The sequence below is a fragment of the Gadus macrocephalus genome, chromosome 2, assembly GCF_031168955.1.
Source record: "Gadus macrocephalus chromosome 2, ASM3116895v1".
NCBI classification, from domain to species: Eukaryota; Metazoa; Chordata; class Actinopteri; order Gadiformes; family Gadidae; genus Gadus; species Gadus macrocephalus.
The window spans coordinates 16,041,890-16,050,945 of NC_082383.1; the positions used below are offsets into that span (position 1 = coordinate 16,041,890).

General features: G+C 38.8%; 1 long non-coding RNA gene across 2 annotated transcripts; it reads right to left on the reverse strand.

Moving 5' to 3' along the window:
• Window positions 1-6,806: 6,806 nt before the first annotated feature.
• On the reverse strand, window positions 6,807-8,836 carry LOC132451155 (uncharacterized). 2 transcript variants are annotated; one of them, XR_009523982.1, is made up of 4 exons: window positions 8,394-8,836; window positions 7,640-7,986; window positions 7,228-7,412; window positions 6,807-7,088 (listed from the first exon to the last, which is right to left on the reverse strand). It is a non-coding gene; the product is annotated as an uncharacterized LOC132451155 (long non-coding RNA). The 2 variants fall into 2 exon arrangements; XR_009523981.1 differs by having other exon boundaries at window positions 7,228-7,362; window positions 8,394-8,835.
• Window positions 8,837-9,056: the final 220 nt, after the last annotated feature.

The following is a 9,056-nucleotide window of genomic DNA, read 5'->3' on the forward strand; positions in this document are numbered from 1 at the left end:
TAAATGTATTCGTTTTCGCGGTTATTCAGCTTCTTCTCCCCTGGAAAAATACAACCGCATTGCATTGTGGTATACGGGAGTAACATGTAGGGAACATCGTATGTACCCTATTTTAAGTCCACTATATAGTGCCCTATATAGTGGACCACTGAGAATTCGAACACCCTACAAAATGGCGTGCACCCTATTTAGTGCACTACATCCATGATAGGGAACGATTTCGAACACAGCTACTGACACGATGAAGAGGGCAAAACGGAGTGCAGTATGGAGCCACTTTAAGTTGGTTAATGACGACAAAGACGCCAAATGCACAATATATATATATATTTTAAAGTACAACTAAACGACTTCGTTGAATTACCACCTAAATGTGTCACATTCAGAAGGAATTTCAGCTTCTCAGAAGAATTGCCGCTTATCAATTAATCGATCATCGATCGATAAGATGAAACAAACTATCGATTAATGAATTACTCAATAATTAGCATCCCTAATTGCAATACAAATACACCATTTTAAAAATGTATAACCTTGCCTACACTTTATGAACATCTACTTCGGACATGGCTCCACGCATTAGCCGGCTTCTTTGAAAACAAATGCACATCATGGCTCAAGTAGAAGTGCATGGGGAAGGGTCGTCAACGAGTTGTTACGACAGTGTTGTAAAATATCTACTACGAAGCTGTAGGGGGCGCTGTGTAGAGAAATGTGCGTGCTAAAACCAAGAAAACAGCGAAGAAATGCCCGAAGTTGCATAGTGGGCCTTTAAAAGGGGGAAATGTAGTGATATTATGAATGTATGGACCACCGTAGTGCCATACCTGTGACGTTGTATCCATGTGTCCGGAAATAAAGCAGTTGTTCTATTAATAAAACCTACGCGATAGTCACGGTTAATGCCTCCGCACATGACACCAGGTATCTGTCAGATAGTGTGGGCTGTGTGCGTGGCCTGACCACGGCTGGTTCTGGACTAGTCAGGGATAATGTTAAAGCTGAGGGCAGACTAGATGGGGACTGTTCAGCACTGTTGTCTTTGCTCTTCTTTGGGGTAGACTGATGGACTCCAGCCAGCTCTGAAAGGTCCATGTGTGTCAGGGCTGTACAGTGCGACAGTTTTGATCGCATTTGCATTGAAATATTTAGCGTGCAAAGATAAATACAAGTCCACTCGCACCGGTGCGAAAGGGTGAGAAGGACCCGTGCCGAAAAAAAATACGTCTTTCTGTACGGCTTTCAATGGCACAACTAAGCGCGAGTGTGCGGGAGCATGAAGGGAGCATTGAATGTTGGGAAATGTATTTTGAGTTATAGGCTCGCCAGTTCCGCTCGACTACTAAAAAACTACATTTCCCGAACATGCACGTTGAGGAAGAGGCTTTGTAACGGTCGCGGGAAATTCCCTTTTTAAGCAAAACAGAAAAATGAAAAGGTATTTCCCTGTATTCGGAAGTTCATCTTCATCAAATAAAGATGGAAACTTGTAAAAAGAATCCACGTATGGAAGAGATTGACTCGGCGACCACAAGCACGGAACCGGCACCTTTGGACGAAGCCGACTCCACCCATGACTCCGTCTCGGCCAACGGGAAAACGTACAGGTTTAACCCCCGGTGGTTAAAAACGTTCAATTGGCTGGTCTACGACCAATCCAAGTTTTGTAAATATTGCCTCGAGGTAGGGGAAAGGACATCAGAGGTTAATAAATAAGTGTTTGTTAAATTTGTAATAATTACTTAATTTTGTTGAATGTGTTCACCACTTCTGGCTGCTGATGTTTTAAAAGAGGCTCTCATAGTCACTTTACTATTTAATATGTTCATTGTCACTTTACTGTTGTTAAATTGGTTCATATAGTTTAACTTTTGTATATACGTCCTATTCTGTTCATATAGTATTTTTATTTTTTTGACTGTAGTATACGTGCTAAAATTATTTTTGTGCTACTGAATTTTTTCACTTGCTAGCACCAGTGCTACCATTTTAAAAAGTAAGCGTACAGCCCTGTGTGTTCCAGAAGACTGAACACCACTAGCCTAAATGTTGAAGAGAATATTCAACACCGAAATCAGTATCAAATGTAGCGTACCTATTTAGATCAAATTAGTGGATTCATTTCCTACTAATATTACAGCTACTTTTGTGCCATACAGGTTTAATCTTGTATCTGATGATGGAATATCTGAACTGTAAAATGCTGTAAGCTTACTATGCAGCATTTGTTTTTGAGCAACATAAACGGATCTTACTCTGCTGTTACAAATGGGATCAACATGTAAGCTACTTCATTCAACTCTCAAATCCATTCAGCCCCCATCCATCTCAGCAAGACGGCCACGACTCCACTTTTTTGACACCTTGGGGAGCTTCAATTGATCGATTACCATTTAATTAACCAAATGGTAATGTATTGCCCTACAATGGCAATATGAATTCCTGGCTTTAGCCAATGCAATGGACTTCTCTGTGCAACGTTTGTTTTATTGTTTGTTGTATGTTATTGTACCGTTTTTACACAAATATATGACCGCAATTGTTAAACGTTCTGATGACTTTATTCTACCCGGTTGACACAGAAAACGATTGACGTGGTCCGGAAATTCCCACCACAAATCCTTATACACAATAAATCGAGGTTAGCCTACTTCGACAACTCACAAGATCATCTTTCACTTTCTCGAATGAGGTTACGGCTTATAGGACTTATAACTTTGTTTCGTGACGCATCCTCCCCCACACCAACCGGCATTAAGTTAGTTTAATATTCAACATTCATTTAACATTCAAAATACAAACCTATTATGCACTTCAACCATTTCAGTGAATGATGTCAAACCAACTGTGCAACATACAGATTAATGTCCCCCATGTGCCACAAGGCTTGTTTTTCAAATAAATATTTTCGGCAATTTTTCACTATTAAAATTAATACATTAACTTATTATGCTCCTTGATCTTTTGACCTCAAGTTGTCAAACAAACTGTATAACAACAATAGTAATAACCCCCATGTGCCACAAGGCTTATTTTTCAAATATATAATTTTAGCAATTTTCTACAATTAATATAAAATAAATAAACTTATTATGCTCCTTGACCTTTTGACCTCAAGATATCAAACCAACTGTATAACACAGATAATAATAACCTCCATGTGCCACAAGGCTTATTTTTCAAATATATCATTTTAGCAATTTTTTACAATTGATATAAAATAAATAAATAAACGTATTATGCTCCTTGACCTTTTGACCTCAAGATATCAAACCAACTTTCTAACAGATAATAATAACCCCCATGTGCCAAAAGGCTTATTTTTCAAATATATCATTTCGGCAATTTTTCACAAATAAAATAAATAAATAAACGTATTATGCTCCTTGACCTTTTGACCTCAAGATATCAAACCAACTGTATAACACAGATAATAATAACCTCAATGTGCCCCAAGGCTTATTTTTCAAACATATCATTTCAGCATTTTTTTACAAATAAAATAAATACATAAACATATTATGCTCCTTGACCTTTTGACCTCAATATATCAAACCAACTGTATAACACAGATAATATTAACCCCCATGTGCCATAGGGCTTTGACTTTTGCCCAAAAATAATATTCGAAGTTTGCTTGTTTATTAATATTAATATTCGAATATATTCGAATATTTATTAATATTTTGACCATTAAATGCCTTCAGTAAGACCTGGGCTGAATCCGAATACTTAGTACATACTATTTCTGTTCAGTGTCTACTACTTGACCGTACTACACTTGACAGTGTAGTACGGTCTACAGCTATGCGCAGAACGCCTCTGAACGCTTCCGAACACCGCCAAAACTCCACCGGATGTTTGGAGATGACGTATCTCCCCTCAGATGCCGGCAAAATTACCTTGATAAGATACCCGTTTTCCGTCTTGTCATCGTTGCTATTAAATTAAAAATGTCTCTTTTCACTTAATTACTTACTTTACTTTTTTAATGTCTCTTTTTTTCGCCGCTTTCTACGACGTCTTTCTAAGCCGCTGTTGGTAGCATGGTAGTGTCGGGTCAGCCATCTCTTCTTCGTTCGTTACCCGACTCCGGTTGCATTGTGGGATAGCGTAGTGACCTACCGTTGTATACTGTGGCGGTAGTACGCATTCTTTAACGTTTTCCGTACTACACAATGCGTACTGAGCATTCGGACGCGCTATATTTGTGGCGTACTACAAAATGCATACTATAAGTATGAGTATTCGGATTCAGCCCTGGATTGGGTTTTTTCGAGGTTTGTTTACCGGCGTTGCTATGGTTACCGGTCTTACGTGTTCCAACGGTTATAGGGTTTCTAATAAATCGCTGTCTAATCAATACTTAATTTACTGCCTGTTCGGTGGTCATTACAATATTATGAATAGACTGCGTCAGGTTCTCCGACGTCTCTCCCTCTTGGCCTGCCCATAACAGGTTCGAATATTAAGAGCTGCCTAATATTCGTTCGAATTTTGATTTATTTCTTGATATTCGAATTATATTCGAATTACGAAGTTCGAAGTCAAAGCCCTAATGTGGCACAAGGCTTATTTTTTAAATATATCATTTTAGCAATTTCTAACAATTAATATAAAATAAATAAATAAACATATTATGCTCCTTGACCTTTTGACCTCAAGATATCAAACCAACTGTATAACACAGACAATAATAACCCCCATGTGCCACAAGGCTTATTTTTCAAATATATCTTTTCAGCTTTTTAGTATGTGGGTAGTATGGAACATGCCAAGTTGAAACAGTAAATTTTCACTTCCCATGTAAAACTGCTTGCAAGGCGGATCTTTTCAGTAATCGGTTTTTTTAACCACGTTTTTGGAAACATTGGTTGAGTTACTAAAATCTTTAATTCAGTCATAAGATTATTTTTTGTCCAGCATTTTCTTATTTTTTGCAGTTCAATGACTTATTATCCACCCTCTGCACATGGCTTTAAAAGTATCCTTTTCTATTTGGGCTGATTGTCCTGAGTTCCGATAAATGGCTAAGAAATCAGACATTTCTTTCTCTTAATTTATTATTATTTTCAAAATCACATCAAAATGTAACATTGACGATCTCTAACGTAACTCTATATTTTGTTTTCGTCGTATGTAAAATTATATATTTGAAAAATAAGCCTTGTGGCACATGGAGGTTATTATTATCTGTGTTATACAGTTGGTTTGATATCTTGAGGTCAAAAGGTCAAAGAGCATAATAAGTTTATTTATTTATTTTATATTAATTGTAAAAAATTGCTAAAATGATATATTTGAAAAATAAGCCTTGTGGCACATGGGGGTTATTATTATCTGTGTTATACAGTTGGTTTGATATCGAGGTCAAAAGGTCAAGGAGCATAATACGTTTATTTATTTATTTTATATTAATTGTAGAAAATTGCTAAAATTATATATTTGAAAAATAAGCCTTGTGGCACATGGGGGTCAATATTATCTGTGTTATACAGTTGGTTTGATATCTTGAGGTCAAAAGGTCCAGGAGCATAATACGTTTATTTATTTATTTTATTTGTGAAAAATTGCCGAAATGACATATTTGAAAAATAAGCCTTGTGGCACATGGGGGTTATTACTATTCTTGTTATACAGTTTGTTTGACAACTTGAGGTCAAATGATCAAGGAGCATAATAAGTTAATGCATTCATTTTAATTGTGAAAAATTGCCGAAAATATGTATTTGAAAAATAAGCCTCGTGGCACATGGGGGACATTAATCTGTATGTTGCACAGTTGGTTTGACATCATTCACTCAAATGGTTGAAGTACATAATAGGTTTGTATTTTGAATGTTAAATTAATGTTGAATATTAAACTAACTTAATGCCGGTCCCACACCGATAGTGAACAATCATATATAACACGACAAATAAGCAAACAACTTTACCTCAAGTCTATCCGTAGCTACTTGCCGCACGAGGAATTGGATTCTTCTTAAATGAAACTCTTTTTTGGGTTCTTTGGGTCAGCAGCTCTTTTGGGAATGATGAAGTCGTCCTTATCAAAATGAGCACTGCAGACACGGTGATGCTTCTGCATTAGCCTCTTGATTGGCGTCTCATTGTCCATATTCAGAACAATAGGGGATTATCACTCTGATACGTAGTACTTCCGCATTCGGTGTTCATTGTGCACTGTGACATCCGGTGAACCACTCATTACTCTGGCGAACTGATGATGGAGGACCGGCAGTTCACTTTCACGACATCCCTGGTAAATGTACCCAAAGTCACGTTTTCTGAAGTTCACAGACTTACCGAACAACACTCCATAACAGCCCGCTCCAAACTGGACAAGGGATTGTTTATTTTTCGAGAAATATAACGACTACGAATGCGAGTGTCTGCTAGCTAGGTTACGCTAGGTAGGTTGGCTTATGCTAACGTCGGTTTGGCGTCAGCTCAGTCTGGAGGGATGAAATGATAAGAGATGAAAAATAAGGTAGACTTGTACTTCTTTGGTACATATATGAATGTGTATCTTCAGCAGAAAGTGAAATGAATGTGAAATGAACTGAATGAATAAAGGAACTGAAAGAATAAAAGGATTTAATTCATTCTCTTTTTCTGAGTACATCATTTGCTACATTATATATTAACATTATTTTGAATACTTTCAGGATGGACTGACTGGACTTTAAAATTGATTATAGATGAAAGACTTCTCATTCAATTACATTACATGTCATTCAATATATACAATGTTTTCAGTGTACAAAATTATAGCTCCGGAAAAAATGAAGGGACCAATCCAAATGTTCAGTGCCTCTCGTTTTAATATTTATATATTATATTTAATATTTATAGGTACATGTTTGAGTAGAAACACTATTCAACAGGGATGTAGCCTTTTAAATCAAGTGGTCCCTGGAAGTTGGTCATCACACAGCAGACGGTCCACAGCTGATTGACTGTCGCAGACAAGGTGAAAGGACAGTGTGTTCCCAGATGCGGTATTCCTTGACTCTGCCTATTGCTCTTTCTACGAGGATTCGAAGTCGAGCGATTGCTTGTGTTTTCAGAGCATCCTCTTCAGTGAACTGCGCAGTGGTTAGAGATAAATTAATTAGTAATATTATTGTGAGTGCTTCAGTCCATCTTAAACATTTGTCTGCATATCTTAATGGTCACATTTGGGTCAAAGTTTTAATTTAAAATGTTCATTCCTTTCATGCCTACCTGTCATCTTGAAGGGTGGTATAATCAGCGTTGCCCCACGATCAGCTAGTGGCTTCTCGATGGTGAAACCCTTGTCTGCCATGCAGCCATCTCCTGGCTCCAGTAAATCCAGCAGTCCACTTCGTTCAGTCAGCTCTGGGTCGGAGATGGAGCCGGTGAAGAGACTTGACACAAAAGTCACAGCACTACAAGGGGCAATCCCAATCAAGGCCGTAAAGGTTGTTTTGTTCTTGTAAGATGATGTTCGGGTATGTTCGATGATTACCTGAACATCTGGACTGTACTGCACAAATTATCTTGGCATGGTGTTCTTGACTTGCAGTTTACTCATCCAGATGGGGAGGGAGCCAAGGAGCAGGTAGCGGTAGTTGGCCCACGGTATAACAACATGGTAGACAGTGGACACACTGACCTGAAACATGTCAGCCAGCACCTTCTCTTGCAGGCCTGCAGCAACCCGGCAGCAGAAGAGAAAAAACTCAACCAGTTGCAGTCTACACGTTGGACTGGGAGAAATGGGTTCAAATGTTTGTTTCTTTTTCTGAGCTTTCGACCAATAAACCAACATGGAGGCAGATGGTTGAATAACCTCCCAGAAGTCACAAAAAACATCTCTTGACGTGAATCTGGTGTAAAAAAGGATGTCCGCGTCTGAGACACAGAATCTGTGAAAATGCACTTGAACCACTTTCAGCTGTGACAGCTCCTTGACTGTTTCTTCCAATTGCTGTATGTTTACAGCAGCAGCATCCAGTGCACCTGTATGAGATGAAATGAAAACATCTAACCCAGATTTTGGCTGTGACTTGCATATTGGAAGCAGTTTGGACCTCTAAAGAAATTGCTTTTTGTAGCTCAACTTTTAAATTTTGCTTTTTATAGCTCAATATTCACCTTTACAATTAATTAAGTAAGATATAAAATGCAACATTTGTACTTGTGATGAAGCTTTTCACATTGTGGTTTGGTCAAATGCTGGGACATTAATAAGACTAAACATGTTGTGCCTGAGTTCTGAAAAGTTGACCTACCTCCTCGGTATAACCTACTAATAGCCAATTCTGTGATTAAACCATAGGTAGTACATCCTGTCAGGTAGGTGGTTTAAGAACAGTATGGGGTAATAGTAGGCCAATATTTCAGAACACTAACAAACACTGACAAACCTGGTTTAGGAGCAGAACCGAAATCATGTTCTGTCATCACCACCGAAGCTGAGATCTCCTCCATCGGCTCTTATTCACAGGGCAGCGGTTGCTCCAGGGGAAGGGATGGGTGAACGTCATGGCCTAAGCGAGTTGATGCTCTTTTATAAACAGACCCCCTTCTTGGCAGTCCCCAGTTGTTCCACTGGAAACGGGAGGGTACAGACCCGATTTTCAGTCGCTTGGTGTGACCCCGGTTGGTTGCTAGCTGTAGCGTTTGTAGTCTGATTCACTAAAGTGCCGGCTACAAACAAACATGCTACCTTGTTTTATTTTAAAGTTTGGCCCTTCATCCCGGCGAACCGCTTGAATCCACTTCTTCCTTAGACTCATTTCAGTCGGGAATCCATGAAAACTTAAGTAGGGTTGGTGTTGTTTGTTAGATGTATAAAGTGGAACAGAGAGCAGTGACATCTCGCCTTTGTTTCAGCCATGGTGGAAGTGCGCCGGAAGTGTTCATGCACAACGAAGACAAATCCCGCCACCGGAACCAGGAAGCGTGATAATCCCCTATAAGCCAATGGACTACCAGAGATCGGTCATTGTACCGCAATAGAGTGGCGAAGTCACGCCCCTTCCGGTAGGGCTCATGGGACCTATGAGATCGAAAAATATGAATGGGTG